We start from the raw sequence: 24,340 nt of genomic DNA on the forward strand, positions 1-24,340 counted from the left end.
CTTCCTCTGAGTGTCACCACGCCTCCCCACCAAGGGGAAATGATCAAATAAGGGGCACCAGGCTTCACGTCAGAGGCAGTCCCAGTTCTCCACCTGACTGTGGAGAATGAACTGTCCATTGGCTAGATCTGAATAGGGGGTCTATGTATAGTGAACGTATTGTCCTTGATTGGTACAGCAGTTTGTGCAGACCCTCTTGGGTCCAGATCTGCCAGCCTTAATGGTCTTCTTCTGGGGCTCTGGGACTCTCTGGTCCTTCTATCTACCCATGCTTTCATACCACACTCATCTGGCATCCAATAGCAAGTCTCAGCATCTGTCCTGATTCCCCATAGAGTGAAGACTCAGAGGATATCCATGTTAGCCTAATATCCACTTATTAGTGAGTATATACCATGTGTGTCTTTCTGGGTCTGGGTTAACTCACTCAGGATGATCATTTCTAGTTCCATACATTTGCCTGCACATTTCAAGATTCTCTTGTTTTTAATTGCTGAGTAGTATTCCATTGTATAACTGCACCACAGTTTGTTTATCCATTCTTCGTCTAAGGGACATCTAGGCTGTTTCCAGGTTCTGGATATTATGAATAAGTCTGATATAATGAAAGTGGAACAAGTGTCCTTGTTGTGTGGTGCAGCATCTTTCAGGTATATTCCAAAGAGTAGAATAGCTGGGTCTTGAGGTATCCCTGTTCCCAATACCGAGTAAGCGCCATATTGATTTCCTAAGTGGTTGTACAAGTTTACACTCCCAGCAGCAATGGAGGAGTGTTCCCCTTTCTCCACATCCTTGCAATCATGTGCTGTCACTTGAGTTTTTTTATCTTAGCCATTCTGATGGGTATAAGATGGGATCTCCGAGTTCTTTGATTTGCAGTTCTCTGATGACTAAGGACCTTGAGCATTTCTTTAAGTGTTTCTCAACCATTCAATATTTCCCTATTGAGAATTCCCTGTTTAACTCTGAACCCCAATTCTTAATTGGGTTATTTAATTTGGTGGTGTTTAATTTCTTGAGTTCACCATATATTTTGCATATTAGCTCTTTGTCAGATGTAGAGTTGGTAAAGATCTTTTCCCAGTATGTAGGCTGTTGCTTTGTACTGTTGACAGTGTACTTTTCCTTACAGAAGCTTTCCCGTTTCATGAGGTCCCATTTATTAATGGTTTGCCTTACAGCCTGGACTCTTGATGTTCTGTTCAGGAAGTTGTCTCCTGTTCCAATGAGTTCAAGGCTCTTCTCAACTTTTTATTCTAACAGATTTAATGTATCTGGTTTTATGTTGAGGGCTTTAATGCACTGGGACATTCGTTTTGTGCCCTGTGATGAATATGGATCTGCTTGCATTTTTCTCCATATTGACATCCAGTTAGACCAACACCATTTATTGAAGATGCTATCATTTTTCCATTGTAAGAATTGGCTTCTTTGTCAAAAATCAAGTGTTCTAGGTGTGTGGATTTATTTTGGGGTCTTTGATTCAATTCCATTGATCAACCAGCCTATTTCTATGCCAGTACCAAGCTGTTTTTAATTATTGTTACTGAATAGTACAGCTTGAAATCAGGGGTGGAGATTCTTCCAGAGGATCTTTTATTGTACAGGATTGTTTTAGGTATTCTGGGTTTATTTTGTTGTTTGTTGCTATTGTTTTTGTTTTTGTTCCTCCATATGAAGTTGAGAATTGATCTTCAAGGTCTTTAAAAACTTGTGTAGGTATTTTGAAAGGGATTGCATTGAATCTATAAATTACTTTTGGTAAGATGGTCAATTTTACTATGTTGATTCTCCTGATCCACGGGCCAGGCAGATCTTTCCATCTTCTGATATCATTTTTAATTTCCTTCTTCAGAGACTCGAAGTTTTTTTCATAGACATCTTTTACTTGCTTGGTTAGAGTTACACCTAGATACTTTATATTATTTGTGGCTATTGTGAAAGGTGTAGTTTCCCTAATTTATTTCTCAGCACAATTGTCATTTGTATACAGGAGGGCTACCGAAATTTTTGAGTTGATTTTGTATCCAGCCATTTTGTGGAAGGTGTTTATGAGATGTTGGGGTTCTCTGGTGGAATTTTGGGTGTCACTTCTGTACACTATCATATCATCTGTGGATTGGAATAATTTGACTTCCTCCTTACTGATGTGGATCTCCTTTTGTTGTCTTATTGCTCTAGCTAGGACTTCAAGTATTATACTGAAGGGATATGGAGAGAATGAGCAGCCTTGTCTACTCCCTGATTTTCATGGGATTTCCTTGAGTTTCTCTCTATTTAATTTATGTTTCCTATTAGCTAGCTGTATATAGCCTTTATTATGTTTAAATATTGTGTTTTTCTATCCCTGATCTCTCCAAGACTTTAAACATGAATGGGTGTTGGATTTTATCAAATGCTTTTTTGGCATCTAAGGAGATGACCATGTAGTTCTTTTCAATCAGTTTGTTTATTGTCTGTTTATTTTAACTTTCTGGAAGTTCACTGATCATTTCCAAAAGTAGACTTTTGAGTTTTCTGACATTTCCACTATGTCAAACAACTCAGGCATAGCTATTAAAGAGTTATAATCTTAAAGAGGCTACAATGTCTTTCCTATTGATATCATTATGTTTTCCTTATGTAATTTGCACAGCTGGAGAAGAAGTACAGGTAGTTTTATAGGAAAGGTGTTTGTAGTCATCAACCTTCTCTTGATGTATCACAGCCCACCAATACCCAGTGGGTAGAACAAAGATGAAAATAACAACCAATAACAACATCAATAATTAAAAACCAAAGAAGATCATTAGAGTGGTAAAAATAGCTATATGTTCAATAAAGATAGTTATAATAATGTAAGAGAAAGAAGTTATAGAATAAACAAAAGTTTTAAAGTAAAGAAGTTAAAATTATTATTAATTAGGTAATAAACATAACTATAAGAAGGAATGAGAAACAGAAAAGAGAAAATCAAGATAGAGAAAATGAGTGTCTATGAAGGCATGAGAGCAATATTGAGGGAAAACACAATAAAACAGACACAGAGCAAAATAAAACAAAGACACACCAGACCATCAACATTTTCCAATGCTTATGACCAAGAACTTTCAATTTTATCCCAAAGCTTGTCACTATTTAATTTTACTTAGCTTTATTAGGTGATTTTCTCTTTAACAAATGATACCAAAAGAGTCCTAGAGGCAAGTTAATCCTAAATATGCCTTTTCCATTAGGGTGCTAGCTACTATGATTGTTTAAACTCTTATCACAGGTAACCATTTGCACACCAAACATCACAGGGAAAATAGAACTATCTTTTAATTGCCCCATCAGCTGATCACATGGAAAACTCAATTGAATGCCTCATCATATCAAAAGCACTATGAAAGCATGGGCTTGGGCAATGTCAAAGGAGTACATGTGTTTTCAGAAAATATCTCTGTAGATTTGGGAGTACACAAAATAGTCAAACCAAGGCAGGATGCACTGGGAGAGAAAGAGAGAGAGAGAGAGAGAGAGAGAGAGAGAGAGAGAGAGAGAGAGAGATTTCTGTTCTATTCATTCCAGTGTCTGTGCTATCACTCTGCTTGTATTCAAACACAAATTTTCTTGTTCCTCTTTTCAAAGTCCAGTCTATATGGCATCTAAGTAAATGTACAGTTGTATCAAGTCTAAGTCCCAGACTGAATCATCAGATGGTTACTGGCTTAGCCCAAAAAAAAAAAAAAAAAAAAAAAAAAAAAAAAAGAGCAAGACCTTCAGTGTCTTAGTCTTTTCCACATGTATGTTTTTCTTTCCTGTATAAAGACTTTATAGTAAGATATTTCTTAAAATATTTCCACCAGGAAACAAGCAAGCAAGTTGGGACTTGAAGTCCCCTATTGTCAGCTTTTCTTCTTGCTCTGAAGATTGCAATGCTTCTCCCCTATAGAACTAAAATTATGTAGAATTCCTGATTCTACAAATGTGGTGTACCCTGAGGTTTCCCCCTTTCATTTTATTTAAGCTGTACTGATGGGAATCTTCCAACTTCCCTTCCACTTTGCACAGTGCCAGAAATTACAGTCTGCTGCTTGTAAGAATCAAAATATCAACATTTCTCAATTTCACCATTCTGCTATTTTGCCTTTTTGCATCATCTACCTCTCCCTTTGGCAGTGTACATGGTCTATCATTTTAGACATATGGAGATGCAGGAAAGTGCTATGTGACCCTAATCTGCTATCTCTCTCCTGGAATCAGATTTTTAACTTGCTCTTTGTCTACTAGAATACCGATTGTTCATAAAAATTGCCCATAATTAAGTCACATCTACTCTAATAGTGAAATTATTATTTTTTTATTAATTTATTCTTGTTACATCTCAATGGTTATCCCATCCCTTGTATCCTCCCATTCTTTCCTCTCTCCCATTTTCCCCTTATTCCCCTCCCCTATGACTGTTCCTGAGGGGGATTACCTCCCCCTATATATGTTCATAGACTAACAGTGAAATTAAAAATGTACATTCTTTTCCAAATCTAGATCACTTGAAATCAAATGCTTGAAGTTGGGCTCAAAATACTGTCCTGAAATAGCCAGCTATATAATACTGATACAATTGGTTGCCTGTGGTATCTATACTGACTAAAAACAGCTAAACAAGGGTTTTAGTCCCTTGAAATCTGCAAGTCTATTATTCTTGTGTATCTATTTGTTCAAAGTTCTTTGGAGGCTGTATAATTTGAAAAATTCAAATATAATAATCAGAGCTTAACAATGATGAAATTAACTACAGCCAAGGAAATGAATATAGTTTTATTCTGTAAGTTACTTTGGTATTTATGTTGTTCAGATAGAGAATGGTCTTTAAATTTTCATGACCTAAAATTATAATTTTAAAAATTGGTTGAATTTTTCTCCATTAATTTATCCATTTATTCACTTTTACATTTTGTTAGCAGCCCCCTCTGCACTTCCAAGTCTCCTCTTACACACCCCTTCCTCCCATTCTTCCCTCTTCTTCACCTCAGAGGAGGGGGAGGTTTCCTCATGGGTACCAACCTGCCCTGGCATATTGAGCCTCTGTAGGGCCAGGTGCATCTTCTACCACTGAAGTCAGACAAGGCAGCTCAGTTAAGGAAATGGAATCCAAAGGCAAGCATAAGAGTCAGACAGTGGCCATCCCCACTCTAGTTGTTTCGGGACCCACATGATGATCAAGCTGCACTTCTGCTACTATGTGTAGCGGACCTTGGCCCAGTCCATGTGCTCTTTTGTTAGTGGTTCAGTCTCTGTGAGTCACCATGTGCCCAGGTTACTTGACTGTGTAAGTCTTCTTCTGTAATCTTTGACTCTTCTGGCTTCCTCAGTTGTTCCCCCAACACTTCCGTTGCTCTGTTTAATGTTTGACTGTAGGTCTCTGCATCTGTTTCCATCAGCTGCTAGGTGAAGCCTCTCAGAGAAATTATGCTAAGCTCCTTTCTACAAGCATAGCAGAGTAATATTAATAACCAGGGATTGGTTCTCTCCTGTGGGATGGGTCTCAAGTAGGGCCAGTCCTTGGTTGGCCATTGCTTTGCTCCATTTTTGTCCCTGAATATCTTGTAGGCAGGACAAATGGTTAATTTTTTTTTTAAACGTTGCTAGAAAGATGAAATGGGAATAGTGGAAGGGTTTACTTTGCAGCTAAAATTATTGTGTATTTCTGAGTCTGACATAAATAGTACATTCAAAATATTATATTATTTTTATCTAATGCCTGTTTTTACTGCTTCCTTTGGACATGTTATAGTGAAATCTGTCAGTGTTGGGTGCTTAGGAGGGTTGTCTTCCTACCAGCTGATGAAGTGCCTGTTTGTGTAGGATGCTGCCCACTCATCATCATCTCTGCACAAACTCATGACCCTTGGAGTAATAATCTATGGTAATCTCCCCAAGGAGACAAAAGAAACAGCTGCACTGAGATCTCTTCAGGCTAGGATAGGTCTGTTTAGTGGGAATCAACAGAACCGTGAGCTCCACCCTCAAAGCATACACTGGGTTTGATAATACAAGTATTCTAAACTAAAAGGACACTGAATCTCTTTATAAAATGCCTGTTGGTTCTCATATTTTAATGGAAATTTTGTGTCAATTGTTAACCCATAAACCGTGTTAATCTAGACTGCTGATGAGACATTGTAATCTAACAGATTTTTTTTCTTAAATATTTTTCAGAGTGCCTGCATTGAAATTTTCTTCTTCCTTTGATTATGAGGAACTCATATATAGATTAAATATATCTTTCCAACTCATATATAGATTAAAATATGGGGATTTTGGTGGACTGCTTCATCCAGAAATTTAAACAAATTCAATAGCCTATGTTTGTCTGCCAACATTGTTATCATGGTTTATATGAATTTATGGTTATTCTCTTTCAAGTTTTTTCTTAGATAATTGTTGAATTCTGAGATAAGTTTTGAATGAAATTGCACCTTTCAGCAAATGAACAAATAAACAAAAAATACTGTTTCCCTTCCTTTAATTGGTATGATTTTATAACAATGAAAACTAAGTTAATTTTTCACTAGTATTAGTCACCTACAGCAAGGCTTCAAATTTTACATGTTAAATTTGTGTGTTAGTGTCTTATACTTTATGGGCTTCTTTCTTTTTTTTTCTTTTTTTTTTTTATTAATTCATTCATTTTACATCTCAATAGTTATCCATCCCTTGTATCCTCCCATTCCTCCCTCCCGCCCTCTTTCCCCCTAATCCCCTCCCCTATGACTGTGACTGAGGGGGGCCTCCTCCCCCTGTATATGCTCATAGGATATCAAGTCTCTTCTTGGTAGCCTGCTATCCTTCCTCTGAGTGCCAGAAGGTCTCCCCATCCAGGGGACAGGTCAAATATGGGGCACCAGAGCTTGTGTGAAAGTCAGACCCCACTCTCCGCTCAACTGTGGAGAATGTCCTAACCATTGGCTAGACCTAGGTTGGGGTTCCATGTTTACTTCCCGTATTGTCCTTGGCTGGTGCCATAGTTTGAGCAGGACCCCTGGGCCCAGATCTGCCAGTCATAATGTTCTTCTTATAAGTTTTTAGGACCCTCTGGATCCTTCTATTTCCCCATTTACCCATACTTTTTTTGGCTAAAGTCCCAACAAGATGCCCTCCCCTTCATCCCACTTTCTTGATAAGTGAAGACTTTCATGGGACATGCCCCTTGGGCTAGTGTCCAGATATAAGTGAATATATACCATTTGACTCTTTCTGCTTCTGGGTTAACTCACTCATTATGATCATTTCTAATTCAACCCATTTGTCCACAAAATTTGGAAATTCCTCGTTTTTAATAGGTGAGTAGTATTCCATAGTGTAAATGTACCACAGTTTCTTTATCCATTCTTTTACTGAGGGACTTACTGAACAACTTAAGGCTGTTTCCATGTTCTGGCTAAATGGGCTTCTTTCTTACACATTTTTAAAATGTGATAGGTTTCTCTGTATATTTCACACTCCTGCTGTACTTATGTGGAGATATTTATTCTATATTTTATGACTATGAATTTATAAAAACATTTTGTTACTGAATAATATATCATACAAGCTAAAAATATCTGAGGTCCTTAAGTCATGTGTTATACATCAATGCAAATGTGAAGAACTCCACAGGGCAGAGTGGCTCTTTGTCCTCCAGTAAATTAGTTGAAATTTACTTAGTTTGAAAAACAGACTGTTGTGTATTTTTTTTCTGGCTGGAACCAGCTGAACTCTATTGTTGGGAAGGAGGTTTTACAGACGGGGGTAAGCCTAGGTGACATAGTAGGCATCTAAACTGTACAAAATCTCTGTTCTAAGTTCATACTATGGACATAATCTCCATCTTGTCTGTAGTGACTTAGAAAAATATCATGATAATGTATCCAAGACTCTCTGTTCTCTTTGTTATGAATTTGTGAATAATTTGGCACTTTCTTACTATGAGTGTCTGATCCTTTGCTTGTGTTTAGTAAACATCACAATCCCTGTGTATTGATAAAGACAGTGCAGAATCTTAAACTAAGGATTGTTTTCTTCTTTCCCTGACTCTGTAGCCTTTATAGCCCAGGTGCTATATGTTGCTTTCCCCTATTGTGAAACAATAGTAGATTTGTTTAATTAAACACAAATTCTCATTTATTATAATGTGAACAGACCACAGGTCTTGAAATTATTACACCCTGCAGGACCTGCCTCTTCCTCTGTAAGATACTGTAATTATAATAATAGAAAAGGGGCAAGAAAATAGGAAAGTACCTGTAAACATTTCCGTAACAATGCAAAAAAGCTCTTTTTCTTATTCAATTTACTTACTTTACATAAAAATATTAAAGCCACCAATTACTGATTTGTATACTACTCATTTTCTCCTTATTTCTAGCTACAAACTACCAAACAATATTAATAAATGTTCCAGTGTGCCTGCAGCTATGATACTAAATAAGCAATTTACGGGGTCATTTTTGCTCCCTATTTATAAATTAAAGAAAAATTGTATTACTGGTACTTGGTTGATGGATACACAAAATGTCTTTTTAAAAATATATTCTAAGTCAGCATAAAAATCCACATGTAATTCAATTCGATTTTAAGGATTTTAATCCTATTTGGATTAAACAATTGACTACAAAGGCTCATTTATATAAAATGACTCTCAACTATTTGTTTATGATTGATTTGACAGTGTTTTGTCCCTTTAAAAATGATGACATTTTATCACCATACTATGGCCATAGAAAGTAACACAGGGAGTATTGTTAAATCCTACCTGGTAGAGGAAGAGAAAAATTGGTCTGTATATGTGGAGACTTTTAGGACAAGGTGCTAGTCAAAGCAACTCTAACAATATCTAGTTCTTTTGGTGCATTGAGTTCTGGCATGGAACTTCAGTGATAGGACAAGGTTTTTCTGACCGCCTGGTAGAAAAAAAGGTAATTATTAATAAAATCATAGGTGCTTTTAATAAAAATTATCACAGTAAATTCCTGAATTCCTTTTGAACATTGTGAGGGTAACAATGTAGCATACGTTGTTAGTAGACACATGGAATAAAAAATCAAATTTTCAAGCTAATTGTGATAGAATGCACATGTTCACAGATGTGTCCACACACATATACAAGAACACATGTGTGTGCATGCATACATACACACTCACCCTTTTGCTACTTTTGTAGTACAAAGACTCTGATAGAAATTTTAATCCATTGTCTTCTCATATCATATTGTTTTATAAAACAGCTGTGACTTCATTAAATAGCATCAGAAATGTATTTTAGTTGTTTTTGCCCTTAAATCTTATTTTTGGGTACTGCTGACATTCTGTATACTCATTCTGTAAAAATAGAACAAACTGTACACATGTGATCGGAACATTTTACCTCACTCTATTTTACTCTCATGGAAATGCCATCTACAGATGTTCAGGTCAATGTATTAATCAAAGCTAATTTGAAGTGAATCTCTTCATCATTTAGATTCTTTAATTTGTGCAAAAGCCCAAAGCCCTGTGGCTGCTTGTTGGGTGCCTACACCTCCTCCAGGCCACTCCATTTCCTGGTGACATGCGTGAGATCACAGATTGGTCCCCACGGGGGACCCTCCAGCTGCCTGCGTGGTTGAGGGACTGACCTAGTTAGGCTACCTGTGCTCCTCCTGCCTCCCACTTCCACCCTAGTCACCCCGAAGCCGTTCAGCTCTTTGCCAGGGACCAACACCCTCCTTCTGCCCTATCTCTCTTCATTTGTGATATGCCTGAAATAGAAAGAAGCGAATTTGGCCTTTATTCATTCTACCTATACTGTCTCTGTGGATGAAATACTAGCAAATAAAACAGAAAACCAGGACATAAACAATTAAAATCCCATTCCCTGTTCCTAATGACCTCTGAAAGAGGCAAAGATAGTCAAGTAGAGAATAGGTTCCATTTAGGATAAAATTACATCAATTCAAGGCAGAAATAAAGTCAGGGGCTGAGGGAGGCAGGCCAACAAAAGGAATGCCTTACATAGGCCGTGGATGATGTGGCCAGTTGCTCCTGCTGAGACATTTGAAGAATCTAGGAGGCACCAGACAGAGAAATGTCCTATTTAAACATCTGTTCTTCACAGAGAGTGCATAATCAACTTGAATGGGCAAAATAAAAACTTTATGATGTCTGGGGTGGCCAATTTATGCATCAACATAGCTACTGTGTCCAGAAATTTGGTGTAACACCACTTTGGCTATAGCTGAATTATTTAGAGTGGAATAGCATTCAAGTCAACTGGCATTGAATAAAGAATTACTTTCTTTTTTTTTTTTTTACATTTTATTGGTTTTTTATGTAATTCATTTACTCAGATTACAACTCAATTGTTATCCCATCACTTCTATCCTCCCATTCCTCCCTCTCTCCCTCCCTCTTACACCCTATTTCCCTCCCCTATGTCTATGAATATATGGTCATAGGTTATCAAGTCTCATCTTGGTAGCCTGCTTATTTTTTCTTTGAGTGCCACCAGGCCTCCTCACCAAAGGGAGATGGTCAAAATGGGGCCCCAGAGTTCATGTCAGAGTCAGTCCCCGCTCTCCACACAACTGTGCTGCTGAAAGCATTATTTTCTATAGTGTGTCTAAACAACTTGCAATCGGTTGAGTACTTTCAGAGAAAATCATTCAAATTTCTACAAGAGATAGGAAAATCACCTCCTAATTGATTTTGGGGTTTTTTTTTTGGTTTCTGGAACCACATTTGTTCTTCTCTGCATTGTCAGCCCTCAATACTAGGACAGCCAGTTTTTAGTATAAACTTCTTCTGTGAATATGTGCATAACCTGTTGGCCCAACCTCTTGAGAAATTCTAAGTAGCAGACAAATCTAACAAGTGTCTTTTCCACCTGGCTATGAATGGGTTAAAAACTCTGGAAGAGGTGAAGGCGTGATGAAATGGAAGTGTTGGAAAGTCTCTGTAGTTTGAATGAGAATGGCTCACATATTGGAGTACTTGGTCCTCAGTTGGTGGAACTGTTTAAAAAAAATATAGGAGATGCGGCCTTGATGAAGAGGTGTGGCCTGTGGAGGGCTTGGAGGCCTCCTGCCATTCCCAGTGCACTTCCTGCTATTTGCAGTTTTGTTGTGCAGTCTCAGCTGTTCTTGTCACCTGCTTTCACTGCAGCCTCATGATTCTAAAACATTACTAAGTAGACATGACTATGCACTTAAAAATCTTCCAACAGGTTCCTGTTTTCTCTTGCTAACTATAATCTTAGGTTAGTCTGACGAACAAATAACTTTGGGGATCTATTAAATACTGCATTATTGCTTAATAACACTTTACCTAAACGCACTGAATAAGTTCATAGATTTTAATGTTTTGCTTGATATCAGATCTAATTCCCACTCATAGGTCACTATAGAACTTATTTTCATACATCATAAATAACCGTATACAGTCCATAGACAAATAAAGTAAACAAATTGATAGTTTTCATCAAAATTTATCCTAAATGCTTCTAAAAGCAAAACAATGAGGCATAATGTGGTTTGCTTTATCAGACTTTCTATTGGAAAACAAGACCGAATATAATGAAATGAGAAAGCATATTTTCTTCCATAAATAATAATATAGAACGATGAAAAATACAATGTGAGATGCAGAAGAGGGAGTAAGAGGAGAACGAATGAAGGGAAGACAAGTGCAGTCAGGCACGGCATAAACAAAGGGCACGAAGGCAAGTGTGGTGAGAGCATTTGACTAGCATAGAGTTTTTGAATATCCTACCAAGAGAAAGGATTAGAGTGGAAGCAAAGCGAAGCTTGAGCCATAATATTGAGAGACACCTGGAGATAGAAGTCAGTTACCGCTTCTTAGGCTTGGAGCTAGAGAACGAAAGTTTTCGTAAAATTCCACCTCTTCAGGAAAATTGTAAAATAGGAAACCTCATAAAGAACTCTAGCCCTAAGATTATTGGAATAATATTTTACATTTCATGGATATTTTGAGGCTTCTCATGCAGTTTTTTACTATAATTGCCAAGGAAAACTGTCCAGTATTTCTTACAAACTAACAAATGGTTAAAAATTAAAACCAGTCCACACAGTCAAAGCCATTCTACATGCAAAAGAAAGGCAATTTAACAAGCTCATTATTAGTCTAGTGATAAATTCCCAGGATAATGTTCATTATTTTCCCAGATCTTCATTGTGCTCATCAGCGTTTCTTTCACTGTAAATAGCACAACACAGACTAAGTGAGGAAAATGAGGCCCAACAAACTAACTGTAACCTGCAGGGGCCCAGGCAGAAATGCAACAGCGCCACTACAGATATTTCTACCGCCCCTCTCTTCGCTTGGTATCTATTACACACAGCAGGACCAGAGCTCACTGAGAACCCCGCCTTCCTCTCAGGTCTTGCTGACCTTAGACTGATATCATGTCCCAGGTCATTTTGACAGAGTACAAATGTACACAGTTCCTGAAACTTCTCACTCTCATCAGTGTTGGAATTCCACTGCAGATCTGCCCAAGCTATTGTGATTTTAATCCCCTGCCAAAGGAAGCCCTTTGTGTCTGTTTCCAGGCTTCTTCCTGCAACTTGAAAAATGTTTCAGAGTAACTGGGACAGAGCTAAGAGAATTTCATCTGTGTCAATCAGTTTTTATCCTCACGAAGAATCGGCGAGTGCCCTGAATCACGGTATAAGTCCTGCCAGCATTTGTTTCTGAGCATATACTGAAATCTCATATGATATGTGACTATTTTTTAAATAATATGATCACTTTGTTTACGACTTTTGACACTGGTATCTGAGAGTATAATAATTTGCCAATGTTCTTTCCAGAGACATAAGGAAGTCCTCTTTTCAACAGTATCCTTTAATCCCCCATTATCCCAGGCTTGTATGCATATACACAAGTCACACAGAAAATAAATATGCTATGTAAAAAATATTTAACACCTAGAAGGGCTGCCTTCACTCCAGGCTCCCTGTCTCCCAATATAATGCAGATTGACAGCTACACAGACAAGGAAAAGCAGAGTTTTCATCTTATAATTTAGGGATTTGGTCTTACCACTTATAGTTCTTGTCGGAGAAAGAACATAAAGTCTTTAAGCAAAGGCAAATAAAAAAATGATGTGTTGTAAAGATGACTGATCATGGAGAATCAGCAGAGATTATGTGCCACACAGAGATTCACAAGAGAAGTGAGGAGTGATGTATGTCAGAAATTCTAGAAGAAGCTGTACCCACTAAAGAGAAACTATGAGACAAATTGTGGCAATAAAGAACTGCAGCTGCTGCTGAAATAGTAGCCCAAAAGTACAGGTTGATGAATGCCTACTCTCCCTCTGTTCTTACCTAATAACCTTCTCATATTCATCCAAATAAAAACCAAGCACCATGATTATGCAGTGGTGCATGTAGATTTCAGGCTCCAGAACACAGAACAATAGTCAGTTGATAGGTTCCATCCATAGGTAAAAAAGAATCATTAGCTATGTTAGCCCAAGAACACTAGCTGACAAGACTAAGTCCCCAAAGTACAAGATAGACGCACAGCTTCTTGTCTTTATATATTATAGTCTATATTATACTAGGAGACAGAGAACTTGATATAAAAGTGAAGGCAGAACTGTTCCTGTTTTTTTTTAATATAATAGTTTTTAAGTTTTTTAAAAATTAATACAGTGTATTTTGATCCTATTCATCCCTTACTCCTTCTTTAACTCCTCCCAGATTCAGCTCCTGATTTTCCACCACTCCTCTCTCTCTCTCTCTCTCCCTCCCTCCCTCTTCCCCCCCTGCTCTCCTCTCTTCTCCTCTCCTGTCCTCTCCTCTTGTTTTTCACTTTCTGTCTCTGTTCCTAGTAATACATTGAGTCCAAGTTGTGCTGCCTATGTGCTCAGATGTGTGGGGCCATCCATTAGAATTTGTTTGGCCTTCTAGTGGCCACTTCCTTAAAGAAAACTGACACTATTTGCCAATCCTTCCTTGGGGGAGGGGGCTTGTGAACTGCTCCCATCCCCATGCTGGAATGTTGATTGGCTTGATCTTGTGCTGGTCTTGTGCAGGCAACAACAGCTGCTGTGAATCCATTACTGCCAAAGTCCACAATGTCCAGGAGATACTGTTAGGCTCTAGTCTTCTCCAATCTCTTATTCTTACAGTCTTTCTGCCTCCTCTTCAGCAATAATCCCTGAGACTTGTAGGGGCTATGATATAAATGTCATATTTATGACTTAGCACTCCATAGACACCTATTTTTGTCCTTATACTGTCAGTGAGTTTCTACATTAACCATCATCCCCTTCACTTCTTTGATGAGGTCTGGGAGCTACACTAATCTTTGGGTGAAGAGATAAGAAGTCAGAAGTCAGCTTGCAATGCCTTTTTAGCATAATAAAATTAGAAGGTTCAACATGAGAAGCCTGTGAGATTCCTATCATGGATTCTTGGCCAGATGTAAAGTTTAAAGTATACAATTTTCCTAGATTCATTCTCTTTGCATTACAAATTTTCTACATGCTTGCTTCCTTTTCTTTTAGTAAAGGAGAATCCTGAAAAATTCTGTCTTAACTTGTTTTTCCTAAATTGCCTGGTTTCCTGTGTTTCCATATTAAGATTCCATACTGTGAAACAAAATGGGCAAACAAGAATTATTTATTTATTTCATCATTAGACATACATTTTTTAAACATTTTTAATTTTTTACATATACATTTATATCACTATCATATATACAATAGCAAGAAGAACCATGACACAATCAGGAATTATATAAATGTTACACTCTTAGTGTTTTGGTTATTTGTATTTGACAGCCTTGAAGAAAACATCTTTCCTATCTTGGTGCATCTAAAATTCTGATTGTAATTCAATCTCCATCACACCTTGTCATTATCAACTTAAAAACATCTATCTAGACCTAAAAATACCATCACCCTTAAACAACTAAGCTTCATGGTAATACTAAGCTGCCTGGTCTTCAACTCCATCAAAGACTTGAGAAGGAATAAACTTGATGATCTGAGTATGCTGGAGTGCAGGTTAGTAGCTTTCCAAATGAGGGTGACAGAGACAGCTTTCTACCTGAGTAGTCACCCAAAACTCTTTATAATGTTAGAGCATTTTTCTTCAGCCTTCTACCCCAATATATCTGACAGACATATTCATGAGGCAGGAACTGTTGTGGACTTGCTTACCCTGTCTTGGCAGAGTTTGGCAGTCGACTCTGCCGGCCATTAGACATACATTTGAGCAATTCTTTCTGTTCAATTGGCATGATGAATAGTAGCTTCAATTACACTCCATATCTTCTTGATAAGAGATATTCAGTATTTCATTTAAATGAAAGAGAATAGAGCAAAGTTTTGAAGCTGGAAAAAAAGCTGGGAAAGAATTTGGAATGAGGAAGGCTATTACCCCCCAAACAATCAAAACATTCAAAAAGTTACGGGAGGAAAAAGTCCATTTTGTTTTCAGCATGAAAAATCTACAAGACACCAGTAATGGCTTCAAAAGGCAGGTGCTTCCTTTGCTCTTTCAAAGGAACATATTCATCATGTGTCCTAATGTGCTTCTGGGTACTTTCTTGAAAGCTTTGCTAATGCCTGCTGGTTTACTTGCAATACATTTTCCAGAAACTGTTGAGGGAAATGACAACACATATACTTGGTTCACACTTCAGTCTGTCCAATTAACAGTGTTTGCTGTGCTGGCTGTGAGCCCAAAAGAGGATTTAATTTTAAGTACAGCGGTCTAGTTAACAGAAAAAAAAATAGTAGGAGCTGACTAATGAATGTTCAAAGTGGTAGGCTCTAGCCATTTGTTTCTGCAAGACCGTTCTTCAGTCATGATATCTGAAATGCTCAAAGCACTAGCTACTGAAATTCTATAAAGGAAAAGCATAAGGCTGGCAGAATGGCCAGGATGATTCTCTGTTTAAGAATTATAGGATACCTTAGGCAGACCATAAGAACCCTCTGGGCTCAGTGTCAATAGTTATGCAAGAGTTTTCAAACAGGTCATACACAACATTGAAACAAAAAGAGAAATAGAAATAGTTTCACTTTATTGAGGATTATATTGCAAGAGGTTTTAATTTCCTTTATTTATTTAATATCTAGGCAATATAAAACTATTATATAGGGTACTGAATTTGGGGGCTAAATATGATCTAGACACATTAGCATTAAAATGTATATATGATTTTTATAAAATATGGTCTTATTTAAGAAGTGATCAGAAATTCTTCTGAAAATTATTGACTAAAGACATGAATTCTCACATTTTTTACTCTCCAAGGGTGAGCTACATGGATAGTAACCATCTTAAAACAGTGAAAGCATCATTTCCAAGAGAAATTACAGAATTTACTTGGTAAGTGTAAGAACCTATCACTCTAACATTAAATGGTATTTATATAGTATTTGATTAAAGGGATAAATGCTAAAAATGGCAGTTATTTACATGAAATTAATTTCAGCTCCAAAATAAGGGAAAAGAGAATTAAAACTGTAAAATCAGTGTGTTTGAAAGAAAGCAAATTTGAAAACTATTTAATCTAATTTAAATGATTGTATAAATATCTGCAAAATAGTTATAATAAGAAATAGTTTATGCTTGTTAGATTGATTTATTTTTATTTTGCCTATATGAGTATTTTGTCTACATACTTATATGCGTAGCATGTGCATGCCTGGTGATTTAAAACCCAGAAAAGGTGTTGAATCCCTGAAAATTCTGTTGCAGGTTGTTGGGAGCCTTGATATGGGTGCTAGAAATTGAGCCCGGGTCTTCTGGAAGGGCTTTCTGCTTTTTCATCAAGTGCTCTTAACAACAAAAGCCAATCTCTCTAGCCCCAGGAAACACTTATATCTGGATTTTTTAAAAAAATTTTTTTAAACTGTTAGGAAAACAACAATGAATATAGAGTATGCAGAAAGAAATATATGCTATCAAACAACATAATTAAAAAACAATAGAAGTTTGAAAGTAAGATAAAATATATATATTAAACATGAAATATTAATTAGTCTATCAGAGCAAGAACAGTGTGATACAAGTGCATAGAATTCAAAACAAGAAAAAACAGTGTGTGGTAGTGTCTTCTACTAACATATGAACATACAAACCACAACATCAAATTAGATTTGTGAAGAAAAATACGGAATGCATACTTAAGTTAGATTTCAGGTAAGTAATATTTTACTATGATTATATTACCATTATTCCATGAACATATATAACAGAATATCCATATTTATGGTTAATCTAAAAATAGAGCAACAAACAATATTATCAGAAGATGATTGACTGTTAGCTAGTGGTCTATGAGGGTTATGGGCAATGACACACTGAAAAAGGCTCCTTTCTGAATGATAACATGTATCTTATGACAGGAAAAGACAGAGTGGCAGGATGGGAGCAAGGAGCAGCTGTGTCACTCTGTCATGGAGGAAGCCTCTTGTCCAGTAATGTGACCTTGCTATTAGTGGTAAAATTCCAATGGCTAGTATGTTTTTAAGTATAGCACCTCTTGAATAACTCATTAAGCTTGAAAATACTTTTATGTCTGTTGCAGAATATGGATATTTCCTACAAAGCTCTTTGCTTCTTTCAAGGTCTTATTTTATTAATACAGTTGTATGATTTTCTCACCATTTTTAAAAATATAAATCCATAGGCCCCTCCCCAACCACCGTAAAACAAGTCAAATTAATCCTGAAAGCTCATTGCTCCATAGCCATTGCTGTCTTAGAATGAAGCTGGTTTATTTAACACAATTCATTGATTCACTTTTAGAAAATCCAGAAGAATGTACAGCCAAATTATTAGAAATAATAAATTTAGCAAAATCACTTCATGAAAATCAATATATAATTATAGTAACCACAGACAACTCATAGTACATTAGAAAAAAAAAAGTCACCATTTAGTGTGAAATGAAAACCAGAAAATACCTAGGATTGAATCTACACGTTTCTGTATGAGACCACACAAACATCAGATGGTGTTGAGACGGGGCTTTGGCCTGCTCTACCTTATTGTTTTGCAAAGCGGCGGTTATTCAGAGTGTTCTTTTCCCAGAGAGACTCCATTATAAGCACCATTGATTTTGTGTGGAGGATGACTGATAGCTCTACCTGGGTGGACACATAGACAACACAATCTGTCGAGCACTACCCATAGGGCAGACTTACTTGTAGAAGTAGGAACAATAGCACCCACAAACAATTTCTAACAGAAACCCACTACCATACAAAGTTATGATATATACAATTTACGTCAGAAAAAAGGAGGATCAAGAACTCATCAGACATCTAAGGAGATGATCATGTGGTTTTTTTCATTCATTTTGTTTACATGGTAGATTACATTGATAGATTTCTGTATATTAAATTAGCCCTGCATGCCTGGGATGAAGCCTACTTGGTAAATTATATCTTTGATGTGTTTTTGGATTTGGTTTGTGAGTATTTTATTGAGTATTTTTGCATCAATATTCATAAGAGAAATTGATCTGAAATTCCCTTTCTTCCTTGGGTCTTTCTGAGGTTGAGGTATCAGGGTGACTTTTGGTGCAGTTGTAACTGGATGTCTACATGTAGAAAAATGCAAGTAGATCCATATTTATCACCATGCACAAAACTCAAGTCCAAGTGGATTAAAGACCTCAACATAAAATCAGATACACTAAATCTGTTAGAAGAAAAAGTGGGGAAGAGCCTTGAACTCATTGGCACAGGAGACAATTTCCTGAACAGAACACCAACAGCCCAGGTACTAAAGTCAACAATTAATAAATGGGACCTCATGAAACTGAAAAGCTTCTGAAGGCCAAAGGACACTATCAACAGAACAAGGCAACAGCCTACAGAACTGGGAAAAGATCTTCACCAACCCTGCATCTGACCAAGGCCTAATATCCAAAATATATAACAAATTCAGTTCTCAATAAAGAATATCAAATGGCTGGGAAACACTTAAAGAAATGCTCAACATCCCTAGTTATCAGAGAAATGCAAATCAAAATAAATCTGAGACCTCATCTAATACCCATCAGTATGGCTAAGATAAAAATTTCAAGTGACAGTACATGCTGGAGAAGATGTAGAGAAAGGAGAACACTCCTTTATTGCTGGTGGGAATGCAAACTTGTACAACTACTTTGGAAATCAATCTGGTGTTTTCTCAGAGATTATGGAATAAGGCTTCCTCAAGACCCAGCCATTCCTCTCCTTGGAATAGTCCCAAAAGATGTTCCACCAGAGAACAAGGAAATTTTCTCATCTATGTTCATAGCAGCCTCATTTGTAATAGCCAGAATCTGGAAACAACTTAGATGTTCCTTAGTTGAAGAATGGATAAAGCAACTGTGGTACATTTATACTATAGAATACTACTCAGCTATTAAAAACAAGAAAATTTTGAAAATTTCAGGCAAATGGATGGAACTAGAAATGATCATCCTGAGTGAGTTAACCCAGACCCAGAAAGACACACATGGTGTATACTCACTTATAACTGGACACTAGCCCAGCACGGATGTGCTCTGAGAGACTTCACTCAGAAAGACATTAGGAAAGATGCTGGGACTCCCTATTGTGAGTCCAGGTGAGAGAGGTATGGAAGAATGGGGATATAGAAGGACCCACAGGGTCCAGGAACCCTACAAGAAGACTGTCAAGGCTGGTAGATCTGGACCCCGGGGGGCCTACAGAAACAGCTATACCAGAAACAATGCATGCAGTAAACCTAGACTCCTTATTCAGATCTAAATAATGAACAGTGCATTCTCCACAGTTGCATGGAGAGCAGGGACTGTCTCTGACATGAACTCTGGTGCCCCCTATTTGACCATTTCCCCTTGGTGGCAAGATCTGGCGGCACTCAGAGAAAGGGAAAGCAGGATATCTGGATGAGACCTGATAGGCTGTGGTCATATGGTGGGAGAGGAGGTCCCCTTATGTCACAGGTCTAGGGGAGGGGAATAGGGTAAAGAGGGAGAGGGAAGAGAAAGATGCAAGTGAGGGGATAACAATTGGGATATAATCTGATAAATTATTTTTAAATGAAAAAAGAACTCACTGGACACAGCAGACTGAGCAGCTTCCCTCGTCTGCCCCATAAAGAGATGGACACCTAGCACTCTTGTTACAACGACTCCACTGACCTTTCATCTCACCACCCAGTGTGCACATGGGTGACTTTGTGTGTAAAGGACGAACAAGCAGAGGACTCTAGATGGTCCCAGGCACTACAACTCTGCTCAGTTTCCATTGTTGATGCATAGTACCTAAATTCCTATCTGCCCATTCTCCTGTTTTCACATTCAGATCTGCCTTTCCTCCATTAGCCCCTGCATGGGTCTGCACTAGGAAGAGCTCTTTTGCCTCTGCTGCTGAATCCAATAGCTCGTCTGTGACCCTGCACCCTGACTTATAGACAGCTGCCACAGCAAGCCTCCAGCTTCTTCTAAAGCTAGGTTTGGCTCTTTATCTATTTGCTATCTACCAACTTCCCTGTTTCCTGGGAAATCCCTAATTTTTTTTGAGAAGTTCATATGAGTACTATGTTCACATGATTTCTACTCTTCTCTTTCTTCTCTCCAACTCCTCCCTTCTCCTCCTCCAAATTCCTGTCAAATTTATGATTTCTTCTCCTTTAACTGCTATTGTTTTACACACACACACACACACACACACACAAAACAAACAAGCAAACAAACCAACACAAAACTTTTTGAACTCCACTTTGGACTGTTAATCATTTAGAGCCATTGTATATCCTATATGTATAAATATTCAGATATTTTTACTGTGATGTATAAAATATGTTCTGGGAGTCAATCTTAGTATAAATATTGCATTAAAGAATTAAAGAATCTGTATTTGGATCAGCCAAGCCATCAAGGAAAGTGGAATGCTGTGGTAAAAATTTGCCACTGAAACCAACGTACATTAGAAATTTAGTGTTATTCAATAAACCCTGACATTGTGGGAAGACATGAACATGTTTGCCTATGTTTCTGTCATATCTCACTCATGCCAAGATAACTTAAGATTGCCTAAATAAATGAAGGGCTTCAGTTGATTGGAAAATTTAATATTCAAAGGTGTAAAGCACCCCTATATTGATCTTAGGGTCAATATAAAACTAATAAAAATCTCAGAATTATTCATGGAAGTTGACAAGCTGATTCTAGTATCTACATGAGAATGTAACACACCAATGACAGCCAGGGTTTGTAAGTGAAAACAATATTTTAGATGGTTCAATAACATCCATCAATTTGCATTATATAGTCATAGGTATTAGTTATTTTGACATGAATCTACGTAAGTAGACTCATGGAGATTCTTTTAAAGGCATGTGAACGTAGCAAAGTAGTATTTTGAGACAACATGTTACTATTTTATAGTGTCATAAAATATAGTATTTATTAAATGGTGAAGAATACATTGCATATCTACTTGGAAAACAATCAACATTACCAATTAGTCATAATACACAGACTATTGGACTCCAAAAGAAGCTTAATCTAGCCTTTAAAAAGAATGAGAAGTTGACCAGGAAACAGGATGCATTTGGTTAGGGTGAACAGGCATATTTACAAACGAGCAAACGAGGGCGGGAGGGATGATAGATTCGTTTAATTGAAAAGAAAAAGTTTTTTCGAGTCCCTTTTCTACTACCCGCCCTACCAGTTAACTGCCTTAGACTATCTTGCAATTGAATAAACCAATCATACTGATTGGTTCTTCCCTAGCTCACCGCCAAAGCTTCCACAGAAGCTCAGGTTGTGAAGCCAATCGTCATAACTGTAATTATTTAAGAAGGGTGTGTTTGATGTCTAAGAGTAGGAGAAGGCCAGCCCCAGCCTATCTGGGTTCTGTGCTCAGAGTCTCTCAGGCTGCACGCCTGTAGGGATCAGAGTCTCTCAGGCTGCACGCCTGTAGGGATCTGAGCATCCCCTTCCATGATGACAAGGTGAGAATCCTTTACTTCTCTATTCTGCAGCATTTTGATTCCAAGCAGTCGCGGTTTCCACGGAAATTATTTTCTCAGGAAGAAGGCTTTTACAGTGATTTCAACAAAGGCCACACCACAAATCTTTGTGAGATAATCCATTCCCTGTCTTTGACTCCTGTGAAAATGGCTTGGGACAATGCTATAAGTTCCTCAAAGGCGCACAAGTCTGATTGAGGACATCCGTGGGGCACACACTTCATCTCCGTGATGTGGCCTTTGGCGTGACTGACTATTCTGACCTTTTGATCTTCCAGGAGTTTTAGTAAAAGTTCCAACACTCAGCCATTTCTTTATGCCACATGTTCAGCTGCCATTTCTGATTTTTGCCATCTTTTGCTCTTTGTAAAGGCTATTTTCCCCCCAAGTCACTTGGCTTTAGCTCTTTTTTTTTTTTTTTAACAGTTCTCCATCTACTCTTCCAGCTTCTCTCACAGTTTAAGTATCCAGGCACCAGACTCATGCTTTGCTTGCAAATCCCTTTAACACTTACCCATGTTCTTTGTTCCCAAATCCTGTTTACTATTCAGGTCAGCTACAATTCCCGCCCTGAAAGACCATGTCCATTAGTCCAGTCTTTAACACATATTCTTCACTTTGCCCTGGGCTCCAGCACCCCAGCCCTGCCTCCTAACCCTATGGGTGGTGTGTTCAATGTGATCTGCACACTCACTAACACAGTATTTGTAACTGTGCTACCCTTTACCCACTGCTAAAGCCACTCTAACATTCTAGTTACCTGTGTGCATGTTTGTTTGTTTGTTTGTTTAGAGAACCATACATATCAAATTGGAACTATTAACCCCTTCTATAACAAACGAATATACATTTAGTGACTTAGATAACCATCTATTTACTCACAGTCTCTGTGTCTCAGCTGGTCTCATCAACCAAAAGGAAAGGTACTGACTGTCTGGAACTCTGCCCCCATTTGAGTGTTTAAATCGTCTTCCAAGTTCCAGTGGTTTTTTGGCAAAATACGTTTCTTTGCAACAGTAAAATGCACGGTGTTTCCTTCTTCAGCACAAGAGAGAGAGAAGAGCCATGCTGCTTCAAGCCCTGATCGTTAGACTCATTTAACAAGCTCATCTTAGGATGTGAGGCTCATCCACCAGAATCTGCCCTTTGGTTAACCTGAAGTGAGGTGGTTAGGAACCTTGATCATATCTGCTAAACTGTTTGCACCTTTTCCCCACAGTGTTACACTTAATTGGAGAAAGTAGCATCACTCCTCCTCATTTGCTCCACCCGCATTCATGTAGAGGAGATTATTAAGTTTGTACATAGTAACAGGATTGTGAGGGAGGAGAAATCTTAGGGGTTACATTAGGAATCTTCCTATACAAACTGGGAATGTTGGGTAGTACTTTTTGACAGACAGAAATGCATCTACCTAGCCTGTTTTATCTTTCATCATCTTTTATTTTGTTTCCAGCTTTGTTAGATGTAATGGAAAACATGCATACATGTGCATGGACACACACACACATACAAACTCATGCATGCACATATGCACACATATTTATTTGAGGTATCTAACCTCTATTTCAACTATCGCTATATGTAGAATATAAATCAAATTTATGAAGAAATGGTTGTTTCATAAGTTGTGGAGGGGCAGTAGAAGTGTTTGTCAAACTTTGCCCAAAGTTTCAGTTGTACAGAATGAGAATTTTCTGGAGTGTAACAGCTACAACATGGTAACTGTAGACAAAAATATTACATTATAAACTCAAAATTTATGAATAGGACAGAATCTAAGCTTTTCTCTAGTTTAACTGGATGTTTAGTGACAATCACTTGGCTACAAAGATAGTTGGTTTAGAGTGTTGGAGACTGAGCAGTTTGAATAAATAGTACTCAATGTTTTAAGTTATTGTCTAGGTTTATTCCCTGAAAATTGATAGGTTATTGCTGTGACTTCTGTCATGTTAATTCCTGATGGACAAAATTGGGGGATAAGTAACAGAATTAGAAAAATGTCCCTGCAAGCATTTGCAAAGCTTTGACAAAAGACATGCCCTTGCCATTTATAACTTACAGAATCAGGAGCTTTCCTTCATCCTATCTTACTAAAGTATTAAGCTTGAGCTGGGATTATGGGCCAGTATTAAAAGTAGGAGAATTGAAAAAAGCTGTACATATTGGCAGAGTTTAAACTCACCGAGGATTATGCTGTAACAACTGCTGGTCAGAAGGAAGGGTTCCATGTGCAAAGGAAGGTCCCATTATGTAAATTACTGCACATAAACTACTGCACTTACAAATTCCTGTCCTGCTGGGGTGAACAATTGTCTAGCATGGCCAAGGGAGAGCAAGGTTAATTAAGTTGACCTTAA

This window comes from Acomys minous (genome assembly GCF_964271855.1).
Source record: "Acomys minous genome assembly, chromosome: 1".
In the NCBI taxonomy this organism is placed as follows: Eukaryota; Metazoa; Chordata; class Mammalia; order Rodentia; family Muridae; genus Acomys; species Acomys minous.